We start from the raw sequence: 27479 nt of genomic DNA, 5'->3' as shown, positions 1-27479 counted from the left end.
AGAAACTTGTTCTTCTCCATTTATCCCTCCCAAGATCCTACCTTAGGTCTCCTCACTCAGTAAATACCAAGTGCCTTAGGTACTCGGGAAATGCTATTATTCATGGTGATAGAACTTTGGGGATTTTCTGGAGGTACAACAAATTCCCTGATGAATCTGTGCTACTAGGTTCTTGAATCAAAAATGCTAATAAATGGTTGCAATCAATTGTCACACAATAATATTGCAAGCTGTTTTCATATGGAAGTTTTTCAAATTTCTTCCTGAAGGTTTCCCAGGATTCTATTTCAGAGGCCTGAAAATAGGATACATCCATCGATGGACATTAACTTTAAAGCATTCAATCAGCTTGCCTCGTCAAACTTTACCTGGCTACTTTCTGACCACAAACCAGTCTGGACACTTCTCTTCTCTAACATTAACATACTCACTGTACCTCTCTCTCATCTATCTCACTACTGACCTCTTATCTACCTCCTCCTTCAGACCTGGAACTCCCACCCCTTCCATATATGACAGACCACCATTCTCTTCACTTTTGAAGTCTCCTTAAAATCACATCTCCAAGATACGTTTCCTAACTAAGCTCTCTTCCCTACTCCCTCTCACTTCTGCATTGCCTCTATACTTGTATCTGTGCTATGTAAGCATTTGATAGCCATACCAGCCCTAAAGAACTTCTATATTTATCCGTATTTATTTATATCCATAAATTTATGGGCCGGGAACCCCTCTACCAGCTCTGTTGCACTGAATTCTCCCAAGCACTTGATACAGGGCTCTATACATAGTAAGCACTCAATAAATACCATCAATAGGTTGGTTGATTAATGGAAACTCAACAGGGAAGATGTGGGAGATGGCCACCCATCTCTTTCCCTATCTATCTCATCCCATTATCTTATAAGACCTGTGAGTTTGTCAATAAGGGTTATTTAGGTTCATGTGGCATCTTTGTCCTAAACCTGCACCCTCCCATACTCCACCTCCCCTAGTGTACCTGCCTCCTTCTCACCCCTGCAACCACGGTGCAGATGCGGCCTCTAGGTGGTATCCAATAAATGCTGCTAATGTAAAGAATGGTGCCAAGCTCTTTCCCTTTGGTAAAGCCAGTAGTCATAATCACTACTACTCTGAACACTAATGGGTAAATATTTTCATAGAAAAGCTATGAGACCCTAACCTGCAACTCGAGAGTCACTGAAATGAATATTCCAGTATCATTATAGGATTGTGAACCTTTGCATCATTTCCCCATACTTTGTGGATACCAAACGTCCTCCTCTCTCCACCTCACTCTCTCCAATGACCTCTCCCCACTGGCTGACCCTCAGTTTCCTGAAGGACCAGATGGAAACTGGATTACTTGAAATGTAATGGGCAGACCCTAATCTGCTTTACCTCCTTTCTCCATCACACTCTACTGGATCCTCCTTGTTCAAGTTTTGTTTTTCAAGCCTGCACATCAAAGGAAAAAGCACTTCTGAGGGTGTGGGCAGAGGAAGATGTGGAATTCTCAGAATATATCTCGAGATAAAAAGGAGAGATGAGGTAATGCCTGCAAAATTGCCCCGGGCTGATCCAGAAACTGATCTTCTAACCTTCTAAAACCCACATCATCATTCTGGTATTTGTTATGCACTTACTGTGTTCTAAGCCCTGTAATATTCACTGGCACAGAAAAAAAAAAATGAACAGGTCAGACAGGCTGTAATCCTCATGTGGGATAGGGACTCTAAGTGAGTTATTGAAAATGAATGCATAACTTTTTATAGAGGCAGGGTTTATGCAATGCTTTACAAACCTGTAGCATTTCGAAGATCTTACAGACTATGGAGTCAAATACAGTTGTCCAATTACTGTGTAGGCCAATGGGACAGTCATTTCATTGTAAACCCCAGCTCTCCTCCAACACCATGGCAAAGTGAACCTCAAACCGCAGTGTGTCCATTGCAGTATCATTGACCCCATGTCTGAAAAGACATTGTCAAAAACTGCATCTTCAGTTGTGAAGAAGAGCAAAATAGGTCATAATTGGGATTGCAGGAAAGCACCAATATATCATTTATCAACATTGTTGCTAACACTGTAATCATTATCATTATTCCTGTCATTTGGTAAATGATGACTTTATGACAAGCACTATACTAAGTACTGAGAAAAGGTACTCAGATATTAAAGCATATGCAGCACCATGGTGTGCTTACAGATGAAAAAAAGTTATGTGTCTCTCAAAACAACACCTCAAAAACTCAACAACTCAGTATTTGGGATGGGTGTTACCACTGCCATCTTTGAGAGAAGCTACCTGGAGGCCACCATGCAGAAAGGGTTCTGGCAGCAAATTTGAGTGGGACTGCATGATTGTTCCTTACAAAGTAATTGGTTATAGGGGATCTTTTAAGTATGGCAAAGGGTCCACCCTTCCCACACTGCACAATGGGAGAAGGTCTAACTGGCTTTCTTAGTGGATTTGGCCTGGAAGCCAGTATGAGAGCATGGGAGAAGACAAACTAGGAGCAGTAATAGAAAGTTGTACTCCCTTCCTCCTATTGAACCAATCCTTATGTCCAAAGGGTCGAGGAGTATGGCCATGAAAAAGAGAGAAAGCATGATGCTGAGTGTGAGGCTAGAGGGAGGAGCCTGGTCATGGAGGACAATAACAATAATAATAATAGTGGTATTTGTTAAGAGCTTACTATGTGCAAAACACTGTTCTAAGCACTAGGGGGATACAAGGTGATTAGGTTGTCCCACATGGGGCTCACAGTTTTAATCCCCATTTTATAGATGAGGTAACTGAGGCACAGAGAAGCTAAGTGACTTGCCCAAAGTCACACAGCTGGCAAGCAGCAGAGCCGGGATTACAACCCATGCTCTCTGACTCCCAAGCCATGAGTGTCTGTAAAGCCCATTCCCATCATGCCCAGCTTGATGCCAGAGTAGGTGGGCCCAACCTAACCCTGCTAAAGTGCTGAAATGAGCTTTACAGGCAGCAGAGGAATAATTCTGAATGCTTGAAGGGAGGAGACCAAAGACACTCTGCTCATAATAAACTCAACGTGCTGTTTCTCCCTGCTATCTCACCTGGCTACTCTCCTACTACAACCCAGCCTGGTCACTTGTTTTCTCTAATGCTAACCTTCTCACAGTACCTCAATCTCATCTATCACACTGCTGATCTCTCGCCCATGTCCTCCCTCTGTCCTGGAACGCCCTTCCTCCTCATATCAGACAGATTTTTGTTCTCCCCCACTTCAAAGCCTTACTGAAGGCACGTCTTCTTCAAGAAACCTTCCCTAACTAAGCCCTCTTCTCCTCTTCTCCCACTACCTTTTGCATTGCTCTTACTTGCTCCTTCATTCATTTTCCCTCCCATCCCCACAGCACATATGTATATATCTGTAATTCATTTATTTGTTTATTTATATTAATGTCTCTCTCTTCCTCTAGATTGTGAGCTTGTGGGCAGGAAGGTGTCTGTTGTTATATTGTACTCGCCCAAGTGCTTAATACAGTGCTTTACATACAATAAGAGTTCAATAAATATGAATGAATGAATGAAAGTGGGATGGATGAAGCAGTAAAGAAAGCAAATAAGGTGGTGGGGGTGGTTGATGGCTTAGCCTAGGGGGACTTCCTGGTGGAGGTATAATTTCAGTAAGACTTTGTAGCTGGGGAGAGTTCTGGTCTATAAGATGCATAAAAGGAGGTATTCCAGGCAGGAGGGAAGGTGAGGAAATGGTCAATAGCAGGTGACTCGAGAGCCAGGAACAGTGAGTAGATTGGTATTAGAAGAATGAAGTGTGTGGGCTGGGTTGTAGTGAGAGACAAGTGAGGATAGGTAAGGTGGAGAGGGTTGACTGAAGGCCTTGAATCGGATAGTGAGTTTGTGCCATCAGTGGCATTTATAAAGCAGGAGAGAGTTCCAGGCCAGAGTTTGGATGTCAACAAGGGGTCACCAGGTTGATAGGCAAGATTGAGATACTGTTGAGTAGGTTGGCATGAGATGAGCAAAGTCTGGGGTTTAGGTTGCAGTAGGAAATCAGTGAGGAAAGATAGGATAGGGCAAAATGACTGAGTGTTTTAAATCTGATGGGAAGAATTTTCTGTTTGATGTGGAAGTTGATGTTCTTGGACAGAACTTTTTTTTTTAGAAAAATAATCTGAGCAGCAGAGTGAAGTATGTACTGAATGATTACTATGTCAGCCCCCTTGCTGACCTCCCAGCCTCCTGTCTCTCCCTACTACAATACATACTTCACTCTGCTACCTGGATCAGTTTTTTACAAAAACCTTCCCCCATATTTCCTCACTCTTTAAGAATCTCCAGTGATTGCTCATTCTCCTCCACATCAACAAAAACTCCTTGTCATTTGCTTTAAATCATTCAATCACCTCGGCCCCTCCTACCTCAGCTTGTTGCTTTCCTACCACAACCCAGCCCACACACTTGGCTCTTCTAATGCCATCCTTCTCACTGTACCTTGATCTCACCTATCTCACGAGTGACCTTTCAAAAACATCCTGCCTCTGGACTGGAAGGTCCTTCCACTCCATAGCCTACATATTCTACCCTCCCCACCTTCAGACCCTTATTGAAGATACATCTCCTCCAAGAGACTTTCCCTGCCTAAGCCCTCCTTTTCTCTTTTCCCACTTCCCTTGGTGCCACCCTGATATCTCTCTTTACATCCCCTCCCTCAGCCCCACAGCCCTTATTCACTTATCCATAATTTATTGATGTATATCAATGTCTGTCTCCCAATCTAATAATAATAATGTTAGTATTTGTTAAGCGCTTACTATGTGCAGAACACTGTTCTAAGCACTGGGGTAGATACAGAGTAATCAGGTTGTCCCACGTGAGGCTTACAGTTAATCCCCATTTTACAGATGAGGTAACTGAGGCACAGAGAAGTTAAGTAATAATAACAATAATGTTGGTATTTGTTAAGCACTTACTATGTGCGGAGTACTGTTCTAAGCGCTGGGGTAGACACAGGGGAATCAGGTTGTCCCACATGGGACTCACAGTCTTCATCCCCATTTTACAGATGAGGTAACTCAGGCACAGAGAAGTTAAGTGACTTGCCCACAGTCACACAGCTGACAAGTGTCAGAGCTGGGAGTCAAACCCATGACCTCTGACTCCAAAGCCCAGGCTCTTTGCACTGAGCCACGCTACTTCCCCAGTCTTCTCTCTAGACTCTGAGCTTTTTATGGGAGGGGGATGTTCAAACACCTCTGTTGTAGTGTCCTCTCCAAAGTGCTTAGTATCATGCTCTGAATATAGTAAATGCTCAGGAAATAACTGATTGATTGATTGGATTGAAATGAGGAGATGCAGGAGACTGGCTGGGCTGTCAGCAAGGAGGCTGATGCAGGAGTCAAGACAGGATAGAGCATGGGTCTCATTTGTGTACAGAGGGATTGAAGGGGCCGTGCATGGAGCAGTCTGGGTTGGGCTGGGGTTTGTCAGGTTGTGAATGTGGATAGAAAGCCTCCAGGCTGATCTCATCCAGGCCACCAGGGCCATGCATCTGACAATTCTGGTACCCGTTGGGTGGCTGTTTTATGTAGCTCCACACTAGCTGGACATATTCGCTACCTATCACCAGCTACACAGCACAAATCTTCTGGCACATTTGTACACCCCTTTCATTACTTCGGCTCCATCACTGTCATGTCATCTCCAACTCCACTTTCCCCAGGCATGACTCTTTCCCCTGCCACAAACCCTCCAGATTTTCTGAAACCCAAACCTCTGCTCAATCCTTCCCCATTCAGTTCCAATCCACTTCGTGCTTCTCAAGACAGCAGGGCCTAAGCAGAGTGATGCATGTTTAACAGACACAACATGTTGGACAAGTTTAAGTTTTTGGGGTGCAGAGCCAACACAAAGTCTTCCACTGGGTTGTGGATAAATCATCTCTCTGTCCCCAGCTGCCCCACTTGAAATGGCTCCTGAAAATTCAAATTCCACAGCCAAGTAGGTCATAATGGTGGATCCACTTTTTCTACCACCTTAAACTTGAGAGATTCGAAATGCCATATGCCTGTCCTTCTCATCTCTCCTCCACCGGCCCCATGGCTCACCAGTACAACCCAAAGGGAGATATCATCATCTCCCTTCCTCCTGCACAGATCTGGAGGACGTGATAACACCTTCCCAGTGCCCAATCCCCTTCCCCTCGGTTCCCATCCTACCTGGACGGTGGGACAGTTGAGGAGGTTGTGTCGCCTTCCACCTGTAAAGTTGGGAGAGAACAAAGGCGATCTGAGCTAATGCTGCTCTGTCCACAGAGCATTTTCCAGTGAAAGCAGGAGCCCCTCAATTCTACATCTTCCACCTGGGAAACTTTATCGAGTCTCAGCCGAGGGCACGCCGTTGCCCAGTGATGGCCCCCCAATCCCTGTTCTGTTGTGGAACACATGGCACTGTGATGTCACCAGTCTCCGGGGCTGGGGCATTTGCCTGGGGTGAAGCCGTTCAGGGCACAATTTCCTGTGCTAAGAAAAATGTCATTATGGGTCATAAGCACAGATGAGTGCAGAACAGAGCTAACCTGACTCTTGCCATCTACTCCCCAGAATCAATCTTTCACCTGCAGCTTGAGAGAAATGAGTGAGTAGAAAAAAAACAACCCCAAAACAGCCCAGCTAAAGTTTTTTTTTTCTTTTAATGACTGAAAAAGAGTATCCTGCATACCTGATATTTTACTTGTGTAAAGCTCCATTAATTCAAGCTTATGGAGGCAGTTTCTTTTTTCATTCTACAAATTCTGGTCTACTATTTGTCCTTGCAATAGTCCTGTCTCCTGTAAACCAGTTCCATAACAGTCAGATAAAGATAATTGCTTTATTAAGTGATCAAACCTTGATCACAGCTTGAGTGAATTCATCAGAAAAGTAGATCTACATTGTTCTTCCTACCTAGTCCATTTCTCCCTATTCTCTCAGTTTTCTTGGCCTTTCTTTGCACCCCTGAATTGCCTTCCTTTCTCCCCAGTTCCTGAAAATTCTTTCTGTGCTAAATTTATTTTTGCAAGTATTTGTCGTGCTCATACAACAATCAATCAGGTATTTACTGAGAGCTTACTTTGTGTGAAGCACTATACTAAGCCCTTGGGAGAGTACAATACAATAGAGGTCATAACCACATTTCCTGCCCACAATGAGTTTACATTCTATAGTGGACAACAGACAGTATAAATGAATAATTTATAATGTGTAATTTTAGATATGTACATAAGTGGTGTGGGGCTGAGGGTAGGGTGAATATCAAATGCCAAAGGTCAGAAAAGCCAAGTGCATAGATAACACAGGAAGGAGAGGGAGCTGGAGAAAAGAGGACTTGATCAGGGAAGGTCTCATGGAGGATCTTAATGAGTTAACTTTGCTTTGGCCACTCTCCAACCTCTTCCACACCCAGCAGTCTTCACCCCCCAGAGTTAAAAAGATGAGGAGGGTCTAAGGCCGGGAAGCAATGCTTGGGAGAGAAGAGAGGTTTAGGGGGTGGGGGTTATTTAAGAAAGAGAGAGTTGGGGAAGGGAGAAAGTTGGAGAAAACCCAAAATTAGTGGGGGGTGGGATTTTGGATGATGGGGAGCATAGAGGAGGGGTGCCTTAGAGAAGGTGGGCATGCAGAGATGGAGAGGAAGCTCGGTGATGATGAAGAAAGTTCTTTCTCCTCCACCTCTGCCTTCCTCTTTCCCCATCCCACTCTGGTTTCAACTCCCTAATGTGTCAAGCCCAGGTGAAGGGGGCAGAAGACAGTGATGAGCTCAAAAAGTGATGGCAGCAGGACTGGTAGAGGGGGAAATGGAAGGTGAGTGATATGAGGGTGCGTATATGATGTAGGGAGAGAAGTCAGAAAAGCTAAAAGCCACAAAATTCCTAGGAGACACAAGACTCAAATGGACTCTAATGGTGTTGGGACGGGGCTACCTTTATGTACCTGGAAGGGAAAGGGGGTTGAACACATAACTTCAGAGGCTTCTAGAGGAGGACTCTCCTATGATGGAGGAAGATCTGGCTTCCTTCCCATCAGCCCAACTAATGTGCTGCAACGGCTCTCTAATTCATTCATTCAATCATATTTATTGAGCACTTATTAAGTGCAGAGCACTATACTAGGCGCTTGGAATTCTCTCTAATGTTTGTGAAGAAACAAAATCAGGGTTCCACCTCAGAATGGGATCTAACTGAACTACTGACACCAATGAGATTTCACTTCCAAAACCACCTGAAGCAGAGAGATCAATTAATGTCTAGTGCTCCCCCAAAAATAGGCTTCCACTTCTATGCAGACTCAGATAATGAAGAGTCACGGAAAAATAAAAACAAGCCAGACTATACAACCAAAATAACCAATTTAATATAACCCCCCAGTACAATCTATACAGCCAAAATAAAACCTCTCTATAAATGGGGGCAGTGTTAAAGATATGGGCAGCTTTTCAGCTAAGTGAGGCTATGGAAAATGACCAGTGAAACTCAGTCCAGTCAAAAACAGTGTGGGTCTGAGAACATGCAGAAAGGAGTTGATTCGAATGCCAATGGCTTCTCCGGCCCCTAACAATCTCTATACCAACTGTGTTCCCCTTGGGACAGCAGGTATGCCAGGCAAGAATGCAGCACAGTACACAGTACATGTAAGAGTTCTATTTTTAAAGGCTATTTATGGACAAAGTGATAGGGCATATGTTGACTCTGTATAGACTGTTATATCGGTAGGCAATTGCCAGGAATATGACCTTGGTAGATCTGCTGATTTAAGGGTGATGTGTGGGAACAGCTTGAGTCAGAACATTGAAAATCCCTTTATTTTGCTCCCTTTATTCACCACCCCCACCTCAGCCCCACAGCACCTATTAACATATTTGCAATTTAATGATTTATATTGATGCCTGTCTCTCCCCTTAGCATGTAAGCTCACTGTGGGCAGGAAATGTCTCTACCAACTCTGTTATAGTGTACTCTTCTGAACAGTACAGTGCTCTATACCCAATAAGTGCTCAGGAAATATGATTGACTGATTGATTGAAGACTCCTGGATATGGAGTTTAGAGGGCGATTGTGTCATCTAAGATGAAGAATGAGGGAAAGAATAGGGGAAGCACAGAGGGGAGCGAAAGGAGGAATAGGGGACCGAAGGAGATGGGGACTGGAAGGAGGGGACTAAAGGAGGGGAGATGCATAGAGGGAGGAAGGTCAGGACACTAGCTTTTGTTGCTCTCCTGTCTTTAGCCACAAATACCTTATGGGTTCACGGGATTGTTTCTGGCCAGTGGTGACTTGGAACATGACTGAGAGGGGGTAGGGACTGGTCTCTACCAGCCCATGGTCACCGCAGTCTCACTCCCCCCAGTGACAATGCTGCAGGAAAAGGGAGAGGGAACTGCGGGGCACAGGAAGATGTGTACTATGCAGCAGTCTCTCTCTGCTCTAGTCCTTCCTTCCAGTCACCACCTGGCTGCCACCTGGGAACCGTCTGACCTGCAGTGGTCATCTGATGGCTACACTATATCTCCGATGTATCAAGATTAAAACCGACTTTCCTTCCCCGAGACCTCAGAAAGGAGGGGATCTAGCCTAATGGTGAGAGGCTTTTCCTTCAGGAGTCCGGGGATTGGAAAGGAGTTCCTGCAGAAAGCCTGAAACTGCACTGACGAGAGAGTGGACCTTATCCTACTCACAAGTCTCCATCACTCCTGCTGGCAGGGATGGCAGCTCTCAGGTAGTCAGACTCTGTCAGGACAAGCTTGAGGCAACATTTATCAGCTGCCTTCCTTCTTCTCTCTCCTCCCTCAGGGAGTGGTTAGTGTGTGTGAATGAGTGACTCATTGAGCACTAATCCACTCGAACTGGGACATTTCTAGAAACGCTCAAATTCCCTCCCTGATCTCTCCCCATAATTATCCTCTGGTAATTGACCCATCAGAGAGGCCCATGGAGAGACACGGCAGCCTCAATGCCATATTCTGCAGCCCCCAGGAACATGCCAGTTCCCTCCCACAGCCCAGCTCTGCTAGGAACCAAGCCTGGGTCTCGAGTATGCGTCTGACACTTCCACTCTCAGGGTCACACATGACCACAGATGCTCCTGAGTTATAACTGCCCATCAACCCTCTCCCCTTCTGCACATCTCTTCATGTCTTCTCAACATGAGCAAAACTGAGCTCCTCATCTTCCCTCCCAAGCCCGGTCCTCTCCCAGACTTCCCTATCACCGTGGATGGTACGACCATCCTTCCCGTCTCTCAGGCCCACAACCTCGGTGTCATCTTTAACTCGTCTCTCTCGTTCACCCCACGCATCTGATCTGTTACCAAGACCTGCCGGTCTCACCTTTATAATATCGCCAAGATCCGCTCTTTCCTCTCCACCCAAATGGCAACTTACTGCTACAGATTCTCATTATATCCCAGCTCGACTACTGTCAGCCTTCTCTCTGATCACCCCTCCTCCTCCCTCACCCCGCTCCAGTCTATTCTTCACTCCGCTGCCCGGCTCATCTTCCTGCAAAAACGTTCTGGGCATGTCACTCCCCTTCTTAAACACCTCCAGTGGTTGCCTATCAACCTCCGCTCAAAACTAAAACTCACTCTAGGCTTCAAGGCTCTCCATCACCTTGCCCCGTCCTACCTCTCCTCCCTTCTCTCTTTCTACTGCCCACCCCGCACGCTTCGCTCCTCTGCTGCCCAACTCCTCACCGTCCCTCGGTCTCTCCTATCCCGTCGTCGATCCCTGGGCCACGTCCTCCCGCGGTCCTGGAATGCCCTCCCTCCTCACCTCCGTCAATCTAATTCTCTTCCCCTCTTCAAATCCCTACTTAAAGCTCACCTCCTCCAAGAGGCCTTCCCAGACTGAGCTCCCCCCTTTTTCCCTCTGCTCCCTCTACCCCCCCTTTCACCTCTCCGCAGCTAAACCCTCTTCTCTCCCCTTTCCCTCTCCTCCCCCTCTCCCATCCCACCCCCTCAGCACTGTACTTGTCCGCTCAACTGTATATATCTTCATCATCCTATTTATTTTATTTTGTTTAATGAGATGTACATCACCCTGATTCTATTTATTTGCCATTGTTTTTATAGATTTTCTTCCCCTTGATTCTAATTATTGCCATTGTTCTTGTCTGCCTGTCTTCCCCGATTAGACTGTAAGCCTGCCAAAGGGCAGGGACTGTATCTGTTGCCGATTTGTACATTCCAAGCGCTTAGAGCTGTCTTCTGCACAGAGTAAGCGCTCAATAAATACTATTGAATGAATGAATCTCTTTCCGCTAGCTTTCCTCAGGGAGGGAGTGACATCACTAAAAGGTCAGAGTGACAGCTGGCCCCTTTCCTTCTCATTCAATAGTATTTATTGAGTGCTTACTATGTGCAGAGCACTGAACTACAGCACTTGGAATGTACAATTCGGAAACAGATACAGTCCCTGCCCATTGACGGGTTTACAGTCTAATCAGTTCTCCTCCCCCTCCCTCACTTCAGCCATTCCACAAGTAGGCTGTGGGAGAAGGCACTGATCCTTACAGGGACAGACAGCCTCACCATCTTTGTTCATCTATCCTGGATCTTCCCTTTTTTATGGTATTTGTAAAGCACTTACTATGTGCCAGACACTGTACTAAGCCCTGCAGTAGATACAAGATAATCAGGTTGGACACAGTTCACGTCCCTCCGGGAGGTCTCAGCTTTAATCCCCATTTTACAGATGAGATGACTGAGGCCCAGAGATGTTAAGTGACTTGTTCAAGGTCATCCAGTAGACAAGTGGAAGAGGAAGGATTAGAGCACAGGTCCTCTGTCTCCCACGGCTCAATCTCTTTCCACTATTCATTCATTCATTCATTCATTCATTCATTCATTCGTATTTATTGAGAGCTTACTGTGTGCAGAGCACTGTACTGAGTGCTTGGAGAGTACAATTCGGCAACAGATAGTGACAATCCCTACCCAACAACGGGCTCCCAGTCTAGAAGGGGGAGACAGACAACAAAACAAAACAAGTAGATAGGCTTCAATACCATCAAAATGGATAAATACAATTATATATATATATATACACATCATTAATAAAATAAAGTAATAAATATGTACAAATATGCGCAAGTTATGTGGGGAGAGGAAGGGGTAGAGCAGAGGGAGGGAGTAGGGGGAATGGGGAAGGGAAGAGGAGCAGAGGAAAAGGGGGGCTCAGTCTGGGAAGGCCTCCTGGAGGAGGTGAGCTCTCAGTAGGGCTTTGAAGAGGGGAAGAGAGTTTGGTTTGGCAGATGTGAGGAGGAGGGCATTCCAGGCCAGAGGTAGGACATGGGCCAGGGGTCGACAGCAGGACAGGCAAGAACGAGGTACAGTGAGGAGGTTAGCAGCAGAGGAGTGGAGTGTGAGGCCTGGGCTGTAGACCAAACTGTTTCCTTTCTCCTTCTAGAATCAGGTGTGGGGAAGTCATGACAGTTCACCAGACTTTGGGCGGTTACCCTGTTGACCACATTATCAGACGAGGCCTCTCTACCCCACAGCTCAGAACTCCATTCTCAGGAGTCAAGACAGGTCTCCCCCACCCACATTTTGGGGACCCAGGAGAGTGTAAATTCATTTTGGGCAGGAAATCTGTCTGTTTATTGCTATATGTATTCGCCCAAGCATTTAGTACAGTGTTCTACACACTGAAAGCATTCAGTGAATAGAATTGAATGAATGAATGAGAATTGAGGTCCATGAAGCTGAGGAACCTTCCCAATAACTCAGTAGCTGGGAAAGAGGAGTCATCAGTGTGCTTGCTTGCCCTCCTTTTTTTTTAAATGATATTTGTTAAAAGCTTACTATGTGCCAGACATTGTACTAAGCACTGGAGTAGATACAAGTTGATCAGGTTGGACATCGTCCATATCCCAATTAGGGCTCACAGTTTAATTCACCATTTTAATACCAATTTAATCCCCATTTAATCCCCATCGAGGTAACTAAGGCATAGAGAAGTTAAATAATTATATAATAATAATGACTATGGTATTTGATGAGCGCTTACTATGTTCCAGGCACTGTACTAAGCGCTGAGGTGGATCCAAACAAATCAGATTGAACACAGTCCCTGTCCCAGGTGGGGCTCAGAGTCTCGATCCCCATTTTACAGATGAGGTCACTGAGGCACGGAGAAATGAAGTGACATGCTCCAGGTCACACAGTAGACGGTGGTGGAGCTGGAATTGGAACCCTGGTCTTCTGAGTCCAGGGCCATGCTCTTTCCAATAAATCGTGCTGCTTCTCTCTTCTCACCTCCTCTTATTCTCTTCTTCTCCTCTCCCTCTCTCCTCCTCTTCTCCCCCAGAGACTCGAACGCTACCAAACCTTTGGTAGCACTGTACTGAATAAATCAATAGTTTTTCGTGAGCACTTATTGAGAGCACAATAATGTACTAAACACTCGGGAGGGAATGATAAAATTACGTAGATCTTCCCTCTGCCCTCAAGGAGCGTACAGTCTCATGAAAAACACTGATACTGTTTTGTAGAAAATCTAGTGTCCCGGATTTTCATCCCAAATGGCCAAAAGCAACTATTTTGTGTAGGCGGGATGTGACACCTTGTCATTTCTGCACACATAGACTACCACACCCTTCTATTTAAATGCTTACTCCCTCACATATCCCACCTAGGGATAGGATTTGAGCTGGGGTCTTTCATCTGTATTTATCTTGGCTCTGTCTCCCTGCCAAGACCGCAAGTTCCTTAAGGACAGTGATCGGATTTTCTAACTGTACTGAACTCTCCCAAGTGCTTAATACACAGCTCTGCAAAAAACCAGTACTCGGTTGATGCTATCTTTTGATTAATCCATTCATTTTCATCAGCAACGATCTGAGATTCCTCATTCCCATTTGTTGCATCTCAGTTCTAGCTTCTCTCCTATTACAACCCGGCCTGCACACCTCACTCTTCTAACGCTAACCTTCTCAGGGTGCCTCAGTCTCCTTCATAATAATAATGTTTGTATTTGTTAAGCGCTTACTATGTGCCGAGCACTGTTCTAAGCGCTGGGGTAGACACAGGGGAATCAGGTTTTCCCACTTGGGGCTCACAGTCTTAATCCCCATTTTACAGATGAGGTAACTGAGTCACCGAGAAGTGAAGTGACTTGCTCAAAGTCACACAGCTGACAAGTGGCCGAGCCGGGATTCGAACCCATGACCTCTGACTCCAAAGCCCGTGCTCTTTCCATGAGCCACGCTGCTTCTTCTGCCACTGTTCTCTCGCCCACGTTCTGCCTCTCGCCTAGAACACCTTTCCTCCTCATATCCAACAGACAATGATTCTCCCCGCCTTCAAAGCTTTATTGAAGTCACATCTCCTCTAAGAGACCTTCCCTGACTAAGCCCTCCTTTCCTCTTCTCTCACTCCCTTCTGCATCACCCTGACTTGCTCCCTTTATTCATCCCTCCTCCCAGCCCCACAGTATTCATTCAATAGTATTTATTGAGCGCTTACTATGTGCAGAGCACTGTACTAAGCGCTTGGAATGGACAATTCGGCAACAGAGACAATCCCTGCCCATTGACGGATTTATGTTGGGCTTAAATTATCGGTAATTTATTTATGTATATCAGCGTCTCTCCCTGTAGACTGTAGGCTCACTGTGGGTAGGGAATGTGTCTGTTAGATTGTTAAACCGTACTCTCTCAAGCCCTTAATACAGTTTTCTGCGCACAGGAAGTGCTTGAGTGAATGAAGGAATGGATTTTCCAAGCTGGGGAAGCAACCCCCGTTAGCCATCAAGGGGCTCTTATTCCATCCCGCCTTAGGCACGTTGGGTTTCAGGGCAGTGCACCATCCTGAATACGGCCCTGCCATACCAGGGCCTTATGGTCTCTCCAGCGGGACCCAGAGGAAGGGCGGTGGCCTCCCTGGAATCCTAGAAGGGACCTGCTGCGGACCCAGGAGATCCCCTTCTCCAGAACGTTCTCATCTGCCGGTCGCTCATGATCATCAGGAACGGACTGACCACCGAGAAGGCAAACCCCAGCCCCATGTGGCTGTTCATCAGCAGGGGAGAGGTCCCCTTCATGTTTATCAAAACGCTCAGCGTGACGGCCTGTCGCCCGTAGAGAAGGATGAAGACGGTGACCAGGGTGACGACCCTCTTGGCCGCCGGGACCTCGGGCATCGCCCCGGAGGAGCGGCCGGTCCCATGGATGTGTCGGACCTGCCGGTAGTGCCTGTAGAGAATGAGCACCATGTAGCCGCTGGCCAGGGACATGAACCCCACGAAGAACAGGTCGCGGAGGGCCAAGTCGAAGGCGACGGCCAGGACACTCACTTCACTGGCACTCATGGTCGAGCAGTACTTGAGGTCCAGTATGAATCGGACCCTGCTGCCATTCTGGGGACTGGTCATGTAGATCAGGTTAGAAACCTCAATCAACATGTTGAGGATCCAGGAGAGGGCACAGAAGGGGACGATGCGCTGGGTAACTTGGCCTTGGCTCCCGCCCACCGAGAGGTGCCGGAACTGATGGTGACGGATTGGAAGACGCTCAGAAGGCAGGTGGAGCAGATGGCGAGGCCCCGGGCCACCCGGTAGAAGTAAATAAGGATTTTACATCCAACCACGTCCAGGGAGTTTCTCCAGCCTCAAGCTGACAAGGCTTCTGGGTTTCCATGGGTGAGGAGGATGATGGTGTTGGCCAAGGCCAGGTGGGCGAGGATCAGTTCGGAGGAGCTGGGCTTGGGGCTGGCGGAGATGACACTTGCATAGAACAGGAGGAGGAAGACGTTTGCTACAGATCCGATGCTGATCTGCAACAGAATCGCGGTGCCAAAGGAGAGCTCCGTGCCATCCATCCTCTCCAAACCTCAGTTAGAAGCAGAAGAGGGCTCCAGCAGGGTGACCTAGGATGGGGAATCAGAGAGAGAGAGAATATGAGAAGACAGAGAGAACACTCCGAGCATCCTCAGTCCCCAGAGCCCGGGCCTGCCTTGGGGACGTGGTGAGTTCACACTATAACTGCAGCGTGTCTACTACTACTAATAATTGTATTTAAGTGCTTTCTATGTGTCAGGCACTGTCCTAAGCGCTGGAGTGGATACAAGCAGATGGGCTTGGGCACAGTCCCTGTCCCACACAGGGTTCCCAGTCTTAATCCCCATTTTACAGTTGAGCTAACTGAAGTCCTGAGAAGTTAAGAGATTTGCCCAAGGTCACACAGCGGAATTCTATGGCAGAGCTGGGTCTAGAATTCAGGTCCTTCATTCATTCAGTCGTATTTACTGAGAGCTTACCATGTGCAGAGCACAGTACTAAGCACTTGGAAAGTACAATTCAGCAACAAATAGAGACAATCCCTGCCCACGATGGGCTCACAGTCTAGAAGGGGGGAAACAGACGTCAAAACCAGTAAACAGGCAGGCCCGTGTTCTATCCACTGGAAAGACCATGGGCCTTGGAGTCATTATATTCTCTCAAGTGCCTAGTACAGTGCTCTGCATGTGATAACTGCTCAATAAAATTGATCGTCTAATTGACCGACTCAGGGAGGACCTTCCCCCTCCCCCTACTCTCCCCCCAACCAAACCACCTCCTCACCCCCTCCCCCCTTCTCTCTTCCCCATCCACGCCCCATCCCAGTCCTCCTGTTCCACCGCTACCCCTCATCCCCCTCTCCCCGTCCAGAACCCGCCACCTCCTTCCCATCCAAGCCCTCCCCTCCCCCCGCCCTCTCCCCCCTCCCCCCCTTGCACCCACAGCTACTTTCAAGTGTGGCCTCTGGAACCCCCGCTCTATTACAGGTAAACTACCTTTCGTCTATGACCTTTTCCTCTCCCGCTCTCTCATCCTCCTCGCCCTTTCAGAAACGTGGCTCACTCCCGAAGACACGGTCGCCGCCGCTGCTCAGTCCAGTGGAGGCCTCTCCTTCTCCCACTCCCCCAGACTCACCGGTAAGGGAGGAGGCGTCGGCTTCCTCCTCTCACCCCGTTGCCGCTTCCGCACTATCCCTCCTCCCCCCTCCCTCTCCTTCCCCTCCTTCGAAGCCCATATCATTCGCCTCTACCACCCCCTCCAGATACTTGTCGCTGTCATCTACCGCCCTCCTGATCCCACCTCCGACTTCTTCAACCACCTAGACCCCTTTCTCACCTTCCTGAGATCCTCTGATCTCTGATCCTCGGAGACTTCAACATCCACATGGATGTACCCGATGACTCCTCTGCCGCTCGCCTGCAATCCCTCCTCAACTCTGCCAACCTCCTCCTCCACCATACCGCGCCCACTCACCGACTCGGTCACACCCTCGATCTCGTCATCTCCTACCGCTGCACTATCTCCTCCCTCACCAACTCTGAAATCCCTCTCTCTGACCATAACCTTCTCACCTGCCTCATCTCTCACACTCTCTCCCCTGCAAACCTTCGCTACTGCCCCACAGAAACCTTGATCTCATCCGTCTTTCCAAAAGCATCTCTCCTCACCTTGCCGCCCTGTCCTCACTTCCCACTCTCGATGATCAGGTCTCCGCTCTCAACTCCACCTTCTCTACTCATCTCAACTCTCTCGCCCCCCTTTCCATCTGCCGCTCTCACTCCACTAACCCACAGCCCTGGATCACCTCCTCTGTCCGCCTCCTACGCTCCTATGCTCGAGCTGCTGAGCGCTCCTGGCGAAAGTCTAAGCACCAAGCCGACCTCACACACTTCAAATTTATCCTTTCCTGCCTTAACTCTGCCCTCTCCTCCGCCAGGCAAAACTTCTTCTCCTCCCTCATCGACACCCATGCCCGTCACCCCTGCCAATTGTTCCGGACCTTTAACTCTCTCCTTAGGCCCCTGTTCCTCCCCCTCCCCCATCTCTCACCCCCAATGATCTGGCCACCTATTTCATCACAAAAATCAACACAATCAGGTCTGAGCTCCCCCAAGTCACCCCTCCGCCTCTCCCCGCCTCCCCACCAATCCTATCCCCTACTTTTCCATCCTTCCCTGCAGTATTCTCAGAGGAGATCTCCTCCCTCCTCGCAAGTGCCACCCCCTCCACCTGCGCCTCGGACCCCATTCCCTCTCACCTTATTAAAACCATCGCCCCTGCCCTCCTCCCTTCCTTAACTTCTATTTTTAACCACTCAATCTCCAGTGGCTCCTTCCCCTCTGCCTTCAAACACGCCCACGTCTCCCCTATCCTAAAAAAACCTGCTCTTGACCCCACTTCCCCCTCCAGTTATCGCCCTATCTCCCTACTACCCTTCCTTTCCAAAATCCTAGAACGAGTGGTCTACAATCGCTGCTTAGAATTCCTTAACTCCCATTCTCTCCTAGACCCCCTCCAATCTGGCTTCCATCCCCTCCACTCTACCGAGACTGCTCTCTCTAAGGTCACCCATGACCTCCTTCTTGCCAAATCCAATGGCTCCTACTCCATTCTAATCCTTCTTGACCTCTCTGCTGCCTTTGACACTGTCGACCATCTCCTCCTCCTCCATACCTTATCTCACCTTGGCTTCACGGGGTCCGTCCTCTCCTGGTTCTCCTCTTATCTCTCTGGCCGGTCATTCTCGGTCTCCTTCGCTGGCGCCTCCTCCCCCTCCCATCCTTTAACTGGTGGAGTTCCTCAAGGGTCAGTTCTTGGCCCTCTTCTGTTCTCCATTTATACTCACTCCCTTGGTGAACTCATTCGCTCTCACGGCTTTGACTACCATCTCTACGCAGATGACACGCAGATCTACATCTCTGCCCCTGTCCTCTCCCCGTCCCTTCAGGCTCGCATCTCCTCCTGCCTCCAGGATGTCTCCACCTGGATGTCGGCCCACCACCTAAAACTCAACATGAGCAAGACTGAGCTCCTCATCTTCCCTCCCAAACCCGGTCCTCTCCCAGACTTCCCTATCACCGTGGATGGCACGACCATCCTTTCTGTCTCTCAGGCCCGCAATCTCGGTGTCATCCTTGACTCGTCTCTCTCGTTCACCCCACACATCCTATCCGTTACCAAAACCTGCCGGTTTCACCTTTACAATATCGCCAAGATCTGCCCTTTCCTCTCCACCGAAACGGCTATCTTTCTGCTATGGGCTCTCGTTATTTCCCGGCTGGACTACTGTGTCAGCCTTCTCTCTGATCTCCCTTCCTCCCCTCTCGCCCTGCTCCAGTCTATTCTTCACTCCGCTGCCCGGCTCATCTTCCTGCAGAAACCATCTGGGCATGTCACTCCCCTTCTTAAACAGCTCCGGTGGTTGCCTATCAACCTCCGCTCCAAACAAAAACTCCTCACTCTAGGCTTCAAGGCTCTACATCACCTTGCCCCGTCCTACCTCTCCTCCCTCTCTCTTTCTACTGCCCACCCCACACGCTCCGCTCCTCTGCTGCCCACCTCCTCACCGTCCCTCGGTCTCGCCTATCCCGCCATCGACCCCTGGGCCATGTCCTCCCGCGGACCTGGAACGCCCTCCCTCCTCACCTCCGCCAAACTAATTCTCTTTCCCTCTTCAAAACCTTACTTAAAAATCACCTCCTCCAAGAGGCCTTCCCAGACTGAGCTCCTCTTCTCCCTCTACTCCCTCTACCACCCCCCTTCACCTCTCCGCAGCTAAACCCCCTTTTTCCCCTTTTCCCTCTGCTCCTCCCCCTCTCCCTTGCCATCCCCTCAGCACTGTACTCGTCTGCTCAACTGTATATATTTTCATTACCCTATTTATTTTGTTAATTTTGTTAATTTTGTTAAGGAAATGTACATCGCCTTGATTCTATTTAGTTGCCATTGTTTTTATGAGATATTCTTCCCCTTGACTCTATTTATTGCCATTGTTCTTGTCTATCTGTCTCCCCCGATTAGACTCTAAGCCCGTCAAACGGGAGGGACTGTCTATATCTGTTGCCGACTTGTTCATTCCAAGCGCTTAGTACAGTGCTCTGCACATAGTAAGCGCTCAATAAATACTATTGAATGAATAATCCAAGTCCTGACAATTGCTTGCTGTGTGGCCAAGGGCAAGTTTTTTAACTTCCCTGTGCCTCAATTTCCTCAATTTTAAAATGGAGATTCAGTACATGTTCTCTCTCTTTCTTAGACTGTGAATCCCATGCGGGACAGGGATTGTGTCCAACCTAACCTACCTCAGTGCTTGCAGCAGTGTTTGATGCATAGTAAAGTGCACGACAAATATAGAGAAAATTCCAATCTGGCCCAGCCGGACAAGACGACTTGGCATGTGCCAGGCTAAAGGCCCAAAGATGAAAACATCTCTAGAATCTGCCTTTCCTCTCCATCCAAAGGCTACTTAGCAAATCCAATCATTTATCGTATCCCAACCTGACTACTGGATCAACTTCCTTGCGGGTTTACTTGCTTACAGTCTCTCCCCACCCTAGGCCTTTCTTCATTCTGTTGTCCTCATCATTTTTCTAAAAAGAACAACCTGTTCAGTCGTCCCCCCACTCCTCAAGAATCTCCAGTGTTGCTCATCTACTTCCACATCAAACAGTAACTCCTTACTGTCGGCTTTCAAGCCCTCAATCAGCTCTCCTACCTACCTTGCTGATCTCCTACCATAACCCGACCCAGATATTTCACTCCTCTATCACCAACCTACTCACTGTGCCTCTATTCTGTCCTCCTTGATGGATTCCCCTTGTCCATGTCCCCGCTCTGACCTGGCACTCCCTCTTCCTTAAATTCCTCTCTTGTTTTTGCTCCAAAGCACCCAGTGAAAAGTTGGGAAGGGCAAGGAGAGACTCTGGAATTGAGGGGTAAACTAGAGGGAACTTGTTGGAAAAATAGAGGACTCATCTCTCTCCCCAAGAACAGCGGTATGGAATTCAATGAATCAACAAATCAATTTAGTGAGCACTTGAGCAGCGTTGCTCAATGGAAAGAGGATGGGCTTGGGAGTCAGAGGTCATGGGTTTTAATCCCGGTTCTGCCGCTTGTCTGCTGTATGACCTTGGGTAAGTCACTTAACTTCTCTGTGCCTCAGTTACCTCATCTGGAAAATGGGCATTAAGACTGTGAGCCCCATGTAGGACAGTTTGATTACCTTGTATATTCCCCAGCGCTTAGAATAGTGCTTGGCACATAGTAAGTGTTTAACAAATACTATTATTATTATTATCATTATTATTATTACTGTGTGCAGTTCACTACACTAGGTGGCCATAACAGTACAATATAACAGAGTAGGTAGACACTTTCTGTGTCCACAGTGAACTTATCATCTAGAGGATTCCTCCTGAGACACTTTAAAGAATATTAAGTGACAATCAACAGGATTTATTGAGCATCTATAGTGTTCATAGCCCTGTACTAAGTAGGTAGAAATTAACAATAGAATTCATATATTTGATAATAATATTCATAATGTTTGTATTTATTAAGTGCTTACTGGGCTTAACAAACAAATACAAGGTAATCAGGTTGTCCCACGAAGGGCTCACGGTCTTCACCCCCATTTTCCAGATGAGGTAACTGAGGCACAGAGAAGTTAAGTGACTTGCCCAAGGTCACACAGCTGACAAGGGGCAGAGCCAGGTTTAGAACCCGTGACCTCTGACTCCCAAGTGCAGGATCTTTCTATTGAGCCACGCTGCTTCTCTATCCCCTTCTTCACAGAGTTTTTAATTTAACATGACTGATTGAGTGTCTGCCGGTTGAAGAGAGCTTTTGGGAGAGGACAAGCGAATAAGTTGAGAGGATCCTCGCCATCAAACATTTAACACCAAATAGAAGTGCCTCAGCACTCACTTAATGCAGACAGTACAGTACTAACCATCTAACCACATAAAATAGAATCAGTAGCTCTCAAGAACCTTACAGTCTAGCAAGACAGAGAGACATTAAGGATACAAGATTTGTCCGAATTCTTTTCCTGTCATTAAAACATAGATTATCATACTCCTTTACAGTTTTAAATAAACCACTGCTATTCTATCTTGGACCACATAAGCATAAATGGATCATGTTTATTGTACACTGTATATTGTTTCCTATAACATTTTTGAGGGCTGTTCTGGTGCATTTAGCTTAGACAACAAAGGATTTACACTCCTGCCCATCTGTGTGAACGTCCTTCTCTGCACTGCGTTTGGAGAGAAGGCCACAGGTCTGAGATGGGAGACAAGAATGAGGCGGAAAGGGTATCGAGTCAGCTAGTTTTGCAATGAAAGAACAGCAATGAAGGAAGGAATAGGTCGAGAGGAGAAGGAAAAAGCATGACTTAATGGAAAGAGCAAGGGTCTAGGCCTCAGAGGGGGCCTGTGTTCTAATACTGGCTCTGCTACTTACCTGCTGTGTGACCTTGGACAAGTCACAGAACTTCTCAGTGGCATAGTTTCCTCAACTGTAAAAAAGGGATTCATTACCCGTTCTCTCTCTTAGTCAAATTATGAGCCCTATGTGGGACAGGGACTGAGTTCGAGCTGATCGATTGGGTGCATGTCTACCACCTCTGTTCTACTATACTCTCCAAAGCACTTAGTACAGTCCTGTCCACAGAGTGAGAGCTCAATCAAGACATCGATTCATTGATTAGTATTGGTATCTTAGTGCTTAGAACATTGCTTAGCACACAGTGAGGTTTTAACAAATCCCATTATAAAAAGAGAATGGAGGGAAGAAAGGAGACAGAGATTGGGACGGTAGAAGGTAGACTAAAGGGAGGTGGATGAAGTTGGGAAGAGAGGAAAGTCCACTGAACACTGACTGACTTACAAGAGAAGCAGTGTAGCTTAGTGGAAAGAGCTCAGGCTTGGGAGTCAGAGGCCATGGGTTCTAATCCTGATCTGCCACTTGTCAGCTGTATGACTTGGGATAAGTCACTTAACTTCAGTGTGCCTCAGTTACCTCATCGGAAAACTGGAGAGTAAGACCGTGAGCCCCACGTGGAACAACCCGATTACCTTGGATCTACCCCAGTGCTTAGAACGGTGCTTGGCACATAGTAAGCGCTTAACAAATACCATCATTATTATCATTATTATCGTGGCTCCCAGACCTCTGTGGTCCTGCAATCTCTGCCCACCACCCATCCTCTTCCTCTGGGGCTGTGGAACTGCTGCTGTGTCAGTGGGGCCCCGAATGGTGGCTGAGAGGGATGGGAACTGTCTTCATCTGGACCCCGGTCACTGCAGCCTCGCTACTTTGAGGGATAAGGCTGTGGAAGAAGGGAGGGGGAACTGTGGGGCATGGGGAGATGTGGGTTTTGCAGCTGCCTCTCTCTGCCCCGGTCCTCCCCACCAGCCGACACCTGAGGGCCATCTGGGAGCCAGTCTGAGCTAGTAGTAGCCACCTGAATGGCAAACCTTTGTCTCCTTCATATAGAAGTTAGACATCTTAGATATTAGGGATTAGACATTAGATAGCAGACATTCTGACAGGGAGGGATCCAGTATAATAATGAGGGGTCTCTGCTCCAAAGGTCCTGGTAATGGAAAGGTGGGAGCCCTGGGAAAATGTCCTTCAGCCCTGATTCCCAGCCCAGAGCTCCAGGCTGGAGCTGCAGAGTCCCGAAGGAAAGACCTGAAAAATCACCGACAGAGAGACAGCTTCATCCTACTCACCCATCTCCATCGCTTGTGCTGGCTGGGTGGGCGGTGCACGGACAGTCAGAGTCCGGCAGGAAGAGGTTGAGGCAGCATTTATCAGCCCTTCTCCCCTCCTTCGGGAAGTGATTAGCGTGTGTTGTGAATGAGTGACTTGCTGAGCACTAGTTCACTCTGACACTCCAACTGAGACTTCTCCGGAAATGCTCAGTCTTCCCTCCCTGCTGCCTCAGGGTCAAGACGAGCCCGGATCTCTCTCCGCAATCACCTGCCGTGAATTGACCATCAGAGATGTCCATGAAGAGATATGGCAGCATCAGGGTTGTATCCTGCAACACCGGTGACATCCCAGCTCCCATGCACAGCCCAGCTCTGCCAGGAGCCAAGCCTGGGTCTCTAGTGGGTGTCTGACAGTCTCCCTCGCAGGGTCACTCAGGGTCACAAGCGCTACTTGCCCCAGCCCCCATCACTCTCCTACCTGTCTTTATGTCTCATCATCATCGATCTGCTCAGCCAGGTATCATGAGTTGGTACACTCGAGAGGTGGGAGTTGCTGCTTTATTTCATTCCCAGTCTGGCAGCCAAAGGACCTGAGTTGGGCTTTTTCTCTTAAGTGTAATCAAGCTCAGAGCCTGGTCCAGTTTAGCGTCCCAGAACTGGGGGTATCAAATATTCTGGCTTAGTTCCCACATATATTCCAGGAATAAAAGAAAAGCAAAGAGAAAACCTTTCCAGTGCCCACATGCTATGGCTCAGGTTTGAACCGAGGTTGCTGCAAACACAACGCAGAGTACTAACCACTATACGATCATGGCGCACCACCAGAGTACATCTTACTGTACTAGCCCTCTCTCCTTCAGATAGATCTATAAATCACTGAATCCCGCTCTTTCCGCTTACTATCATTCTCTCTGAAGTTTTTCAGTTTCGAGTTTCTGCCCCAAAACCTCTTCACCTCTTAGCACATCCCCTTTTAATCAATCAGTCAGTCAATCAATTGTATTTATTGAAGGCCTACTGTGAGCAAAGCACTATACTGTAGAGAACTATTCTTGAAGACTTGAGTGCACAAGGGTTTTGGTGACTCCACGAACCTGAGGCTCGGTGTCTTCTCCTTCCCCACCCTGTATTACTTAGGGAGGTCCTGCCAGTTTGGTGACTCTCTGGAGAATGTGCCCATCCATTCACACTGATCCTCGTTTCGATTGGACAGATAACTACAAATATTAGTGAATACAGCAGACCTTTGATCTTGTTCTATTGAGTGTTCCCCTAAAGCATTACCTGTGTTGGGGAATTAGCTCAGATGGTAGAGTGCTTGCTTAGCATGTGAGAGGTGGTGAGATTGATCCCCATATTCTCCAATTTTCTTGGTTTTGGGCTAGATAAAAGTCCCAGGAAGGCATGGCAGGATCTGAGCCAATTAATCATTGGTTTTTATTGAGAGATTACAGTGTGCAGAGCACTGTACCAAGCTTTTGTACACTACAACACAGTTGGTAACCACGTTTCCTCCCCACGAACATTCAATCGATGGTATTTATTGGGTGTTTACAGTTTGCAGAGCACTTACAGTTTGCAGATTACAATGTAACGAGAGTTGGTAGACAGGTTCCCTGCCCACAATGAGTTTACAGTCCAGCAGCGGGGGTTGCTACCTTATTTCATTCCCTCTCTGGTGTCAGAAGGAAATGAGATGGGCTTTTTGTCTTACTGTGTTATGAAGCTCAGAACTTTGTCCAGTTTAGCTTCCCGTAACGGGGGGCAATAATTACTGTGGCTTAGTTCCCACACACAGTATGGGAACAAAAACAAAGAAAAAAGAAAACAATTCCCGTGTTTGCCTTCCATGACTCGGATTTGAAAGGAGGTTGCTGTGACCACAACACAGAATATTAACCACTGTAGGATCACAGCGCACCACCGGGACGCCTCCTCCACTAACACATCCCTCTTCTTCAGATCGATATACAAATCGCTGAATCCTCCCTTCCGCTTACTATCACTCCTTCTGAAGTTTTTTCAGTTTTGAGTCCCTGCCCAAAACCTCTCCACCTCTTGGCACATCCCACTTTAATCAATCAATCAATCCATTGTGTTTATTGAGTGCTTACTGTGTGCAGAGCGCTGTACTAAGCTCTTGGCAGAGTACAATATAACAGAGTTGATAGACACATTCCCTGCCTACAACAATCTTACAGTCTAGAGGGACAGACAGATATTAACATAAATAAGCGAATTCTGGATATCGACATTAGCACTGTGGGGTCTCTGGAGAGTTTTGACAACACTCTTTGTCTTTCATTAGCTTGGTAAGTGGTTTTTGGTGTAGTGGTTTTTGGTGTACTTGTGCATCTGCTTTATGGGTTTGGTGTTCGTTTTTGGGGAAGTGGTAAGAAGCCCCTCGTTCTCCTCAGCCAAGTTTAGGATGAGTCTCTGGTGGACCCAAATTCAAAAAGCCCATTTAGGTCCAGTAAAAAGGAGAATGAGACCCAAAAGAGGGGAGAGTGTTTTTCATTATTATTATGATATTTGTTAAACACTTACTATATAATAATTATAATTATGGTATTTTTTAAGCACTTACTATGTGCCAAGCACTGTTCTCAGCACTAGGGTAGATACAAGGTTTTCAGGTTGTCCCACGAGGGGCTCACACTCAATCTCCATTTTACAGAGGAGGTAACTGAGGCACAGAGAAGTTAAGTGGCTGGCACAAGGTCACACAGCAGACAAGTGGCAGGGCCAGGATTAGAACCTGTGACCTCTGACTCCCAAGCCCGTGCTTGTTCCACTAAGCCATGCTGTTTCTGTCAGACACTGTTCTAAGTACTGGTGTAGAGAGAAGCTAACGAGGTTGGACTATCCCTGTCCCACATGGGGCTCACAGTTTTAATCCCCATTTTACAGATGAGGGTACTGAGGTACTGGGTCCCACTTTGGGCCCTCCCTCCTAACCCAAGGGCCTGGGTGTTGGCAGGCTCTGAGCATCCTCCTGTCTTTCTCTGCTCTTTCAATCAATCAATCAATTAACCAATCCATCAGTCAATCAGTCATATTGATGAGCACCCACTGTATTAAGCACTTGATAGAGTAAAATACATTTACTAGACATGTTCCTTAAACTTAAATTGCTTACAACCAGCAAATGAACATCTGCATTCCTATTTATTAAAATAGCAAAAATCAAACAAAATACTTTCTTCATTTTCTCAATTAAAAGAAAATCCCTTTCATCCCAAAAGGGGAATCAAACCCACCATCTCTGGCTTAGGAGGCCATTGTTTTATCCATTAGGCCACCAGAGCTGTATAAGCAGAGACCTCTAAAAATTTCTCCCAATGTTGATAGATCGTTCCCGGGCAGTAATTTGTATTATCTATTATCAATTATCTATCAGTCAATTGCAGAGCCTTATACTCTGCTGCTCCCTCTTATTGGTTATTACTTTTAGCACCTGCATCTCTAGACTGTAAATTCATCTGCTAGTATGTAAGTTCAGTGTGGGCAAGAAACATTTCTATAAACTCTGCTATATAGTACTCTCCCAATTAGTAAATACTGTTCCCTGCACTCAGTAAGCATCCAGTAAATACCACTGATGGATTGATTGATATCGCCTGCTACATTGCAAGACTCTTGATGATGGGGATCATGTTAATTAATAATACTATTGCATTCTTCAAGGGCTTAGTTGAATCCCCTGCATACAGGTCATGTTCAATAACTTAGTTGTTTACATTTATAGTTTATATTATTACTTGTCTGTCTCCCCCTCTACACTCTAAACTCATTGTGGGCAGGGAACGTGTTATGTTGTACTCTCCCAAGCATTTAGTGCAATGCCCTGCACTCAGTAAGTACTTAATAAATACCACTGAATAAATGAATAACTACTATTGATGGATTGACTTGTTTGAAGATCTGATGGGGAGAGGAAAAGAGAACCTTTGAAAATC

General features: G+C 47.1%; 1 protein-coding gene and 1 pseudogene across 4 annotated transcripts in view; both read right to left on the bottom strand.

Annotated features, from left to right (window-relative positions):
* ORNANAV1R3070 (vomeronasal 1 receptor ornAnaV1R3070) overlaps positions 1-6416 on the bottom strand; it is a 50947-nt gene extending 44531 nt beyond the window's left edge. For 2 of the 4 annotated variants that reach the window (XM_029056669.2, XM_029056670.2), the window contains exon 1: positions 6211-6416. The gene's annotated coding sequence lies outside the window, so the exon portion shown is untranslated. Of the gene's footprint in view, positions 1-1747; positions 1974-6210 lie in introns of those variants that run through there. The other 2 variants (XM_039910997.1, XR_005659708.1) reach the window with 2 other exon arrangements.
* Positions 14912-15840, bottom strand: ORNANAV1R-PS3705 (vomeronasal 1 receptor ornAnaV1R-ps3705 pseudogene; annotated as a pseudogene).

This window comes from Ornithorhynchus anatinus, unplaced genomic scaffold, assembly GCF_004115215.2.
Source record: "Ornithorhynchus anatinus isolate Pmale09 unplaced genomic scaffold, mOrnAna1.pri.v4 scaffold_224_arrow_ctg1, whole genome shotgun sequence".
Lineage (NCBI taxonomy): Eukaryota > Metazoa > Chordata > Mammalia > Monotremata > Ornithorhynchidae > Ornithorhynchus > Ornithorhynchus anatinus.
Note: the sequence above shows the minus strand (reverse complement) of the source record. Positions and strands in the feature narration are given on the sequence as shown.